The 8,708-nt window shown below is 49.0% G+C and overlaps 1 long non-coding RNA gene across 2 annotated transcripts in view; it reads right to left on the bottom strand.

Moving 5' to 3' along the window:
- Positions 1 to 408: 408 nt before the first annotated feature.
- Positions 409 to 8,708, bottom strand: part of LOC146856984 (uncharacterized) — a 266,518-nt gene continuing 258,218 nt past the window's right edge. For both annotated transcript variants that reach the window (XR_014979519.1, XR_014979517.1), the window contains one exon: positions 409 to 779. This is a non-coding gene — a long non-coding RNA (uncharacterized LOC146856984). The remainder of the gene's footprint in view (positions 780 to 8,708) is intronic.

Raw genomic sequence — 8,708 nt, 5'->3', positions numbered from 1 at the left:
AGTTGGCAGGGTATGCCCAGACGTGGGTCCCTTGCTCACTTTGCCACTGGATTCAAGCTGGCCTGGCTGATGACGGCTGATTAGTCAGAAACCGGTCCCAAGATCCATGTTTCTGGTCCGGGGAAGACATGGCTTGGAAGTTCGGGCTGTACAAGAGAAAGAGAGAGTACCTGCCACGAAATGATCAAGATAAGGCCCTAAAACCGGGTCCCGATAATAAGAAACAACAACCAAAAGGCAAACCAGAACAAAATGGAATAGAATAGAGACCAACAGACAAAGTCTAAACAAATATTTTGGAAAAGAGAATCTTTTTTATTTTATTACTTCATTGTTATTTTTATAAATGAGAAAATCATTTTTTATTTTTTTTTATTTGATAAAATATGAAAAGTTAAACAGGGTAAATGGGAAAAAGTAAAGAACAATGATGTCAAAATAATACAATTTCTAAGTAACGAGTTGCTAACAGTCCCACATGCACTCCTTCAGACAAACATGCACTTATACTTTCACATATACGACAACAACATCAAACAACACATAGCATTAATGCATATTCTTAAAAACATGTGACAAGTTGAAATAGTCATTTAACAACTGAAATTTGAGGGAATGGACTCAGAACAGTCCATGCGGCTAAAAGGCAACAATGAGCATGTTTACAGTAGCCGTGAATGCGGTAACAAAATGCCAACGCTCGTTTCGGTGAACAAGCCCCAACCGGGGCTGCACCTTCATCAGGGCGGAGGAGTGCAGAGATGGTGGGACAGGCACACCTGTAATCAAGCAAAATATAAATAATGGACAGTAAAGAGGGAAAGCAACTCACAATAACATAGTATCTAAACACTAGATTATAGCTACAGTTAACAATATGATGAAGGCTCTAGCAATGGTTAAGTGATACAATCAACAAATCTAATTGAGGGTCGAGGGTAAGACTCAACAGGATAAATATAATAAATCAAGAATCATTGAAGCGGTTTGCCAAAGGTTGAAGCAATAACAAATAAGTTTAGGAGAATTAAATAAGAACATTGGAATATAGTGCAACATAAAAAATAAACATTAATTTGGAAATAAAAGTTTTGAAAATGAAAAAATTAGAACAATAAGTACAAATGACTCAACATATATTGAATAGATGGAAATATAGAGAATAGCTCTCTGAATTGGCAGAGAATAGATGCGTGCTCATACAGCAAAACATAAAAATGAAGGAAATCTGGACCAGGGGAGGATGTAATCTTATATCCCTTCAGGTCTGTGAAAATCAAAATGACCAGTGAATAACGAAAAAGAGAAGAAACATAAGTGTGCTCCAAATGAGAAAGTTAGCCAATACCAAGTGGTAAGAGGGTATAAGTACCAATCCACACATGCCGCATTTCTAGACAGAGATAGCAACCTTATATCCCCTCGAAGCAGCACGAATAGGAGTAGGAAAAAGGGAGAGGGAAGTAGATATCAATGCCCTTTAAGGGGGGGGGAGGACCAACCCATACCTAATGGTCAGTGGTTCTCCGTGTCGAGGACTCAGCCAAGCACTGGCAGTCAAGGGTTTTGGACCGCGACCAGCAGTAAACAGTGATTCTTCGAAAGGATAGCGAGTATCAGATAGCAGACGGGGGCCTCGAGCGATATAAAATCTAAGAAGTTATAGGGGCAACAGTTAAGGAGAGAACTCCTATACAGGTATCTATACAAGTGACACACAGAGCTGATGAAAAAGAAAAGCCTGGTATCACCTACCCGTACTTCCAGGATAGATCGTCCAAGGGTAGAGAGAGAAAGTTTTCCCTTTCAGGGGAACAGAGTGGGCGTGTCAAACGTCCCTCGGTCCGATGGACCGGTTCGGGATTCGGATGGATGGGTGAAGGGTGGAGATGCACCTAGAATGGTGAAAATATCATATTAAGGTCCCTATCAGCGGGCGGGTGTAGCAAAGAAGGTCATAATCAGGAGGGAGGAACTTACCCAGTTACGCTCGACTGAGGGACGATAAAACAGGCTCGAGGCACAGGTCTCTACGGCGGCACAGCGGATAAGCGGCTTCCGGAGAGGGGAATGTCTGTAGAGGGAACGCCTACTTTTATGTCAATAAGCCGGAAACCAGTCCCAGGATGCTTGTTTCCGGTCCAGGGAAGACATGGCTTGGCAGTTCGGGCTGGACTGTTCCCATGAGGCACAAGGTCAGACTGATTTGCATATGCCATGTCTGAACTGAGGTGGCGTGGTGAGCTAAGGAATGATGATGGATTCAACCGGGGGTGAGTGCTTGCAATGTTCAACACTCCGTCCATCATCCCCTTTGGTTTTGCTTTGTTCGTCCTAAGTTGGCAGGGTATGCCCAGACGTGGGTCCCTTGCTCACTTTGCCACTGGATTCAAGCTAGCCTGGCTGATGACGGCTGATTAGTCAGAAACCGGTCCCAAGATCCATGTTTCTGGTCCGGGGAAGACATGGCTTGGAAGTTCGGGCTGGACTGTTCCCATGAGGCACAGGGTCGGACTGATTTGCATAACTGGGGTGGCAGAGTAAGCTAAGAATGATGATGGATTAAACCTAGATCAGTTGACTGAGGGGACGCCTGGCTGACCTGTTGGTGTGTGTGGAGAACTGCTGCCCTGACTGCTGCTTTTCCTTGCAGCGCCTCGCGGAACCCGCTTCGCGGGTCCCGCTTCGAGGGGTGTGCTGTCCTGGACCTTTGGACCCCTGGAGTTGTTTCCTTGCCAAAGCGAAGCCTGCAGTGGGTGTGAGTGCGCGTGGGCAGGGCTGCGAGCTGCGGGACCGGGACTACCTCTCCCAGGAGTCCCCGCCAGCCCTAATTACAATCATCTGGGCCGCTCTCCCTGCCTGCCACGCCCCCACCAACGAATTTAAAACCTTTGGGACTCCGTTATACTTTGGGACGCCTGGCTGACCTGTTGGTGTGTGTGGAGAACTGCTGCCCTGACTGCTGCTTTTCCTTGCAGCGCCTCGCGGAACCCGCTTCGCGGGTCCCGCTTCGCGGGTCCCGCTTCGAGGGGTGTGCTGTCCTGGACCTTTGGACCCCTGGAGTTGTTTCCTTGCCAAAGCGGAGCCTGCAGTGGGTGTGAGTGCGCGTGGGCAGGGCTGCGAGCTGCGGGACCGGGACTACCTCTCCCAGGAGTCCCCGCCAGCCCTAATTACAATCATCTGGGCTGCTCTCCCTACCTGCCCCGCCCCCACCAACGAATGTAATACCTTTGGGACTCCGTTATACTTTGGGACGCCTGGCTGACCTGTTGGTGTGTGTGGAGAACTGCTGCCCTGACTGCTGCTTTTCCTTGCAGCGCCTCGCGGAACCCGCTTCGCGGGTCCCGCTTTGAGGGGTGTGCTGTCCTGGACCTTTGGACCCCTGGAGTTGTTTCCTTGCCAAAGCGGAGCCTGCAGTGGGTGTGAGTGCGCGTGGGCAGGGCTGCGGGACCGGGACTACCTCTCCCAGGAGTCCCCGCCAGCCCTAATTACAATCATCTGGGCCGCTCTCCCTGCCTGCCCCGCCCCCACCAACGAATTTAAAACCTTTGGGACTCCGTTATACTTTGGGACGCCTGGCTGACCTGTTGGTGTGTGTGGAGAACTGCTGCCCTGACTGCTGCTTTTCCTTGCAGCGCCTCGCGGAACCCGCTTCGCGGGTCCCGCTTCGAGGGGTGTGCTGTCCTGGACCTTTGGACCCCTGGAGTTGTTTCCTTGCCAAAGCGGAGCCTGCAGTGGGTGTGAGTGCGCGTGGGCAGGGCTGCGAGCTGCGGGACCGGGACTACCTCTCCCAGGAGTCCCCGCCAGCCCTAATTACAATCATCTGGGCCGCTCTCCCTGCCTGCCCCGCCCCCACTAACGAGAGTCTCTATTTTTTCAATCTGTTATTCCCGCTGCGCAGGAGCGCACGCGGGAGAGTCCCGGGAGAAGCCCGGGACAAGGGCGGGACCGTCTGTGGCCGTCAGAGGCCGGAGTAGGCCGGGCTGGGCCTACTCTCTTGGGTCATCCATTTGACCCCTGGTCCTATTTACTGTCACAGCCCCTTGCCGATTATAATCCATCACTCACATTATGCCGTCTCCGGCAAGGGAGAGTACCCCATTGAAGCCGGGAGGAGTTAAAAATAGGACCCTAGAGAATTATTTCTCCCGGGCGGCGGGGGAGGGGGACAAAGAGTGCAACCTGTCCCGGTTAAGGGCAGAACGGAGACGCTCAATAGATAACTTGAAAAACATCCCCCTTGGAGAACAACCCACTACGCCCAGGGAGGAGTTGTCCCTAATAGATGAGGTCCCACTCCTGCTGAGGGATTGTATAAACACTCCACCAGTTGCAGCCATGAGTATAGTCCCAGCTACCAGTCCAAGCCCTACAAGGGTGACCATTGATTTAGTCTCCCAACCCTCCCCAGCCTCTAAGGCTAGGAAAGCTAAACCCAAGCCAGTCACCACACAAGGAGCACCGCGGCCCCCTCCTAATAAACGTAGGAGGAAATCGAAGGGAGCCCAGGGAAGGAGTAAACCCAAGATCTCTCACTCGGACTTTGGGAAATCTTCAAAACCCCCCGTATTAGCAGCGAAATTACCGGCTGAATCACACCCCAAATCTATTGCCCGGGAGGATTTAGCTCCCGCCCTGATAAAAGACATAGGAACTAGTACCGCTAATGTCCCCCTCTCTGTTGTCCCGCTTGGAAATCTGGAATTCTTGCTAAGGTCTCTATTACTACCGATTAGCGAGAGTATAAAAAAGATTGAGATCAGACTAACTATTCTGGAGGCCACACTAGGTAGTCTGAAAATCCCGGCTGGTCATCAGGGAAGGCATCTAGAATCTACCCCCGCCACAATAGCCCCTCAACAGCCTGTAAATAGTGCAGCAAACTTAGTCCCTCCACAAGCCGCAAATGCGGCGGCCCCGCTAAAACCCCTAAGGCCCAAGCCTGCGCCAACTAAGCCCCTTAACTCTAACATGCCTACTCCTCCTTCAGGCCCTGTTCATCCAGCACAGCCGGTAGATAGTACCACACCGACTCCCCTAATGAAGCTTCCCTTGAGACCACGCAGACCTAACCTACCCCCAGAGACTAATGATTTCACTGTAGTCATGGCGGGTGTCCCCCCACTCGAAGAAGGTGAAACTGAGGATTTTTGTGCCCTGAAAAGTAGGGTTATTAAGTGGTTAAACATAAACAGACCCCTCCCGACACACCTTAATAACGAAATCATAATGGTAAGAAGGGTGCCATGGGTGGGGAGAACATACAAATCTATTATAGGGGACTGCATATTGGTGAGTTTTAGGGACACAGGAACCGTGTCCTACATATGCCAAGGGAAGAATAGATCCAGAGAATCCACTATCCAAACCCTTCGTGTATCTTTCTTTTTCCCCATTATTCCAGTCCCATTGCAGCCGCCCCAAATTCATGACAACTGGGAGAGGGTTGGCAGGAGGGGGAGACACTGGGCATTCAACCCTAGGCCACTATTTGGCCGACCAGAACCACCCTTGTACACCTATAACCGGTTTAATTGCCTGAACGGTCTAGAGGGGGTGGATTGACAAACAGATAATGTCCTCCAGGGTTACATGGATAAGGGCGTTTTGGTAGAGGTGGTGGAGGAGCAAAACTCTCAGGCTCAGCAAACTCTACCGAGTGGTGTGGGGAATTCCATGTTTGCTGAACCTAACGCTACAGCCATAGAATGTATAGGAGGGGGACATGGGCTGGCTACGCAAGGGTCAATACAGGAGATACCATCAATGCCCCAGGGGGGTTCAAGACGGAGGGGAGAGGGAGTGAGATTCATCTCCTGGAATGTAGCAGGCATAGCGGGCAAATTTAATAACAAGTAATGGGTTGATTTTATTAGAAAATTTCAAGTCATATGTGTACAGGAGACATGGGCCTTGGTGAATAATTACCATCTACAGGGGTACAAGTGTTTTTTTGTCCCCGCCCGAAAATCCAGATCAGGGAGAGCAATGGGCGGTTTGTCCATCTACGTAGATTTAGACCTCCCAGGCTCCTGGTCCTCCCCAGATTGGAACTCACATGGGATTCAGGTAGTTCGGTTCCTTGGAAAGGGGTTAAGATTTTCTGTTTTTAACATCTATAACACTGAGATAGTAAACAACCATATCCCGCTACTAGCTGAACTAGACCATAGGCTGGGACAAGAAACAACATTCCAAAATAAGGGGCCGCCGCACGGGCTGCTTTTGGTGGGAGACTTTAATTGCCACCTCTGTCCGGCACTGGTCAAGGTAAACACAGACTGGTCACAATGCCCAATGGAGAAGGGGCCGCATTTTTCTCATACGCCTACTGGGTTGGCTCTTAGGTTGCTTCGGCTTAAGTACGACTTAGAGCATACCATTAATATGATAGACCCACAGTCGGATGGTACACTTCTACCAACTTTCAAGGGCAGGGGTTGCTCATCTATTATAGATTATATTCTGGCCTCGAGATCCCTGATAAACAAAATAATCAGTGTAGGGATAGATTGGAGCAGTTTCAGTGACCACAATCCCCTTGTTTTGATGCTCTCGTATAGGGTGGGTGCTGGAACTAGAGTCCACCGCTCAATTGAGGAGAGGGTCACAGATCAAGGTAGGAGACTGAAATGGTCCAAAATAGATGGGGTAAAGTTTTATAAAATTTTGGGTGACAAGGGCCTACTGGCCATTAACGACTGTCTAGACCTAGAAGTCCAGGGACCAAGGGTACTGGAAGCATTTGACCAGATCGCTAACCTGGTCGATGGCCTACTTAGGACCAGTGCGCCCACACGTAATCTGGTAAATCCCCGGTGGTTTGATAAAGACTGTTCTAAGGCATTGAGGGAGTGCTCCCTTAAGCTAAAACCAAGGGACCCTCAAAAAATCAAGGTATGCAGAGAAAAATATAAAAAAGAGACCAAAAGGAGGAAACTTGCCCTGCAGGCAGAAGCTTGGGCAGACTTAAGAGAGGCAGGCGAAAGAAGGGATCTAGCGGGATTTTGGAGAATCATTAATAAACCGACCTTTCAAGAAAATGATTCCCCAGAGATAGGGGTTAACATCCTCCCGGAGCAGTGGGTCACACACTTTAGGGGTCTATATAACCATGAGCCCGGTATCCATGAAGAGTCACCCGTAACCACAAGTCAGGTTCCCTCGGTAGTATTCACTCTTAAGGAGATTACTGCAGGGATGGAGGGTCTGACTAAAAATAAAGCCCCGGGGCCGGATGGAATTCCCCCTGACCTGTTTCTTAGTAATATAGAACTATGGGCCCCGCTGATGACCAGGGTCATAAATACTGCGACCACTTGTGGCCTGCCGCCATCCTGGTCTAAAGCGATCATCGTGCCAATCTTCAAAAAGGGCAATAGGGATGACCCCAAGTGCTACCGGCCCATTTCCCTGATTGACGTATCGGCTAAACTTTTGGGTAGGGCAATCCTCAACAGACTGTCTGAGTGGACCGAAGAGAATAACACCTTCTCGGACACTCAATACGGGTTTAGGACAGGGAGGTCCACCAGTGACCAATGCCTGAACCTTTACATGCTGACTGCCAAATATACTCTGGACAGTGATGAACCCATTTATATGGGATTCATGGATCTGGCAGCAGCATTCGATCACGTCAATAGAGGAAAGCTGTGGGATATGATGTCAAGCATGGGGATTGAGAGTGGTTTAATTACCATATTAAGGGAATTACACAGCGACACCACGGCCAAGGTTCGATTTAATAGGGAGGGAAGATTGTCTGACTCTTTTCCCTGTAAGAGTGGAGTCAGACAAGGTTGCATTCTTGCCCCTTTTTTGTTCTCCCTTTATATCAATAACCTGGAGCAGTTCCTTTTGGGGTTAAAGGCAGATTCCCCAAGGGTCGGGGCGCGGCATATTCCTGTTCTGCTACACGCAGATGATGCGGTTCTGCTTGCACGCACACCCCGAAGCTTACAAATCCTGATAGACGGGTTTGTTAGGTTCATGAGTACACTGGATCTATCTGTCAACCTGGGCAAATCATATGTACTCCTGGCCGGCAAAAAACCTTCCTCTAAATTTACTTATACAATAGGCACCCATACTTTAGAGGAGGTCAAAACGTTCTCTTATCTTGGAGTAACCTTTGATGGTGTTTTGCAGTTTAACTCTCTAGTGGCGGAACGTTGTAGCAAAATGATTGCCTCTAATGGGGCTATAGCTAGATATGGAAGGAGGCTAGGTAGATGGAGCCCGGAACAGGTGATGAACTTGTATGGCTCCGTATCATGCTCCAAAGTAATCTATGGGGCAGAAGTATGGGGCTTTGTGAACACCACTAGAATCCAACAGGAAGAAAACAAATATCTGAAATCTATCCTGAGGGCACCACCAAGTACCGCTGGAATCATAGCTCATAGGGAGCTAGGGAGACCATACTTGGATGACCTGTTAAAACTTAGGCCAATTATGGCCTGGCTAAAAATATGGGTTAATCCAGATGCGCATCTAAGCAGAGAAATTTTATTGGACTGCTTAGATAGGACCCATTGTATGCGCATCCCCTGGCTTAAATATGTAAGAAACACCCTTGAAGATTTAGGCTTTGGAAACCTCTTCACGAACCCCACAACAATTTCAGCCCAGCACAAGAAACAAGTAGGGGAAATTTTCCTAGAGCGGAAAACCCAATGTAGAGCTGAGGCTGAAGGTGTTAAAAA

This window comes from Triturus cristatus, chromosome 3_2, assembly GCF_964204655.1.
Source record: "Triturus cristatus chromosome 3_2, aTriCri1.1, whole genome shotgun sequence".
Lineage (NCBI taxonomy): Eukaryota > Metazoa > Chordata > Amphibia > Caudata > Salamandridae > Triturus > Triturus cristatus.
Note: the sequence above shows the minus strand (reverse complement) of the source record. Positions and strands in the feature narration are given on the sequence as shown.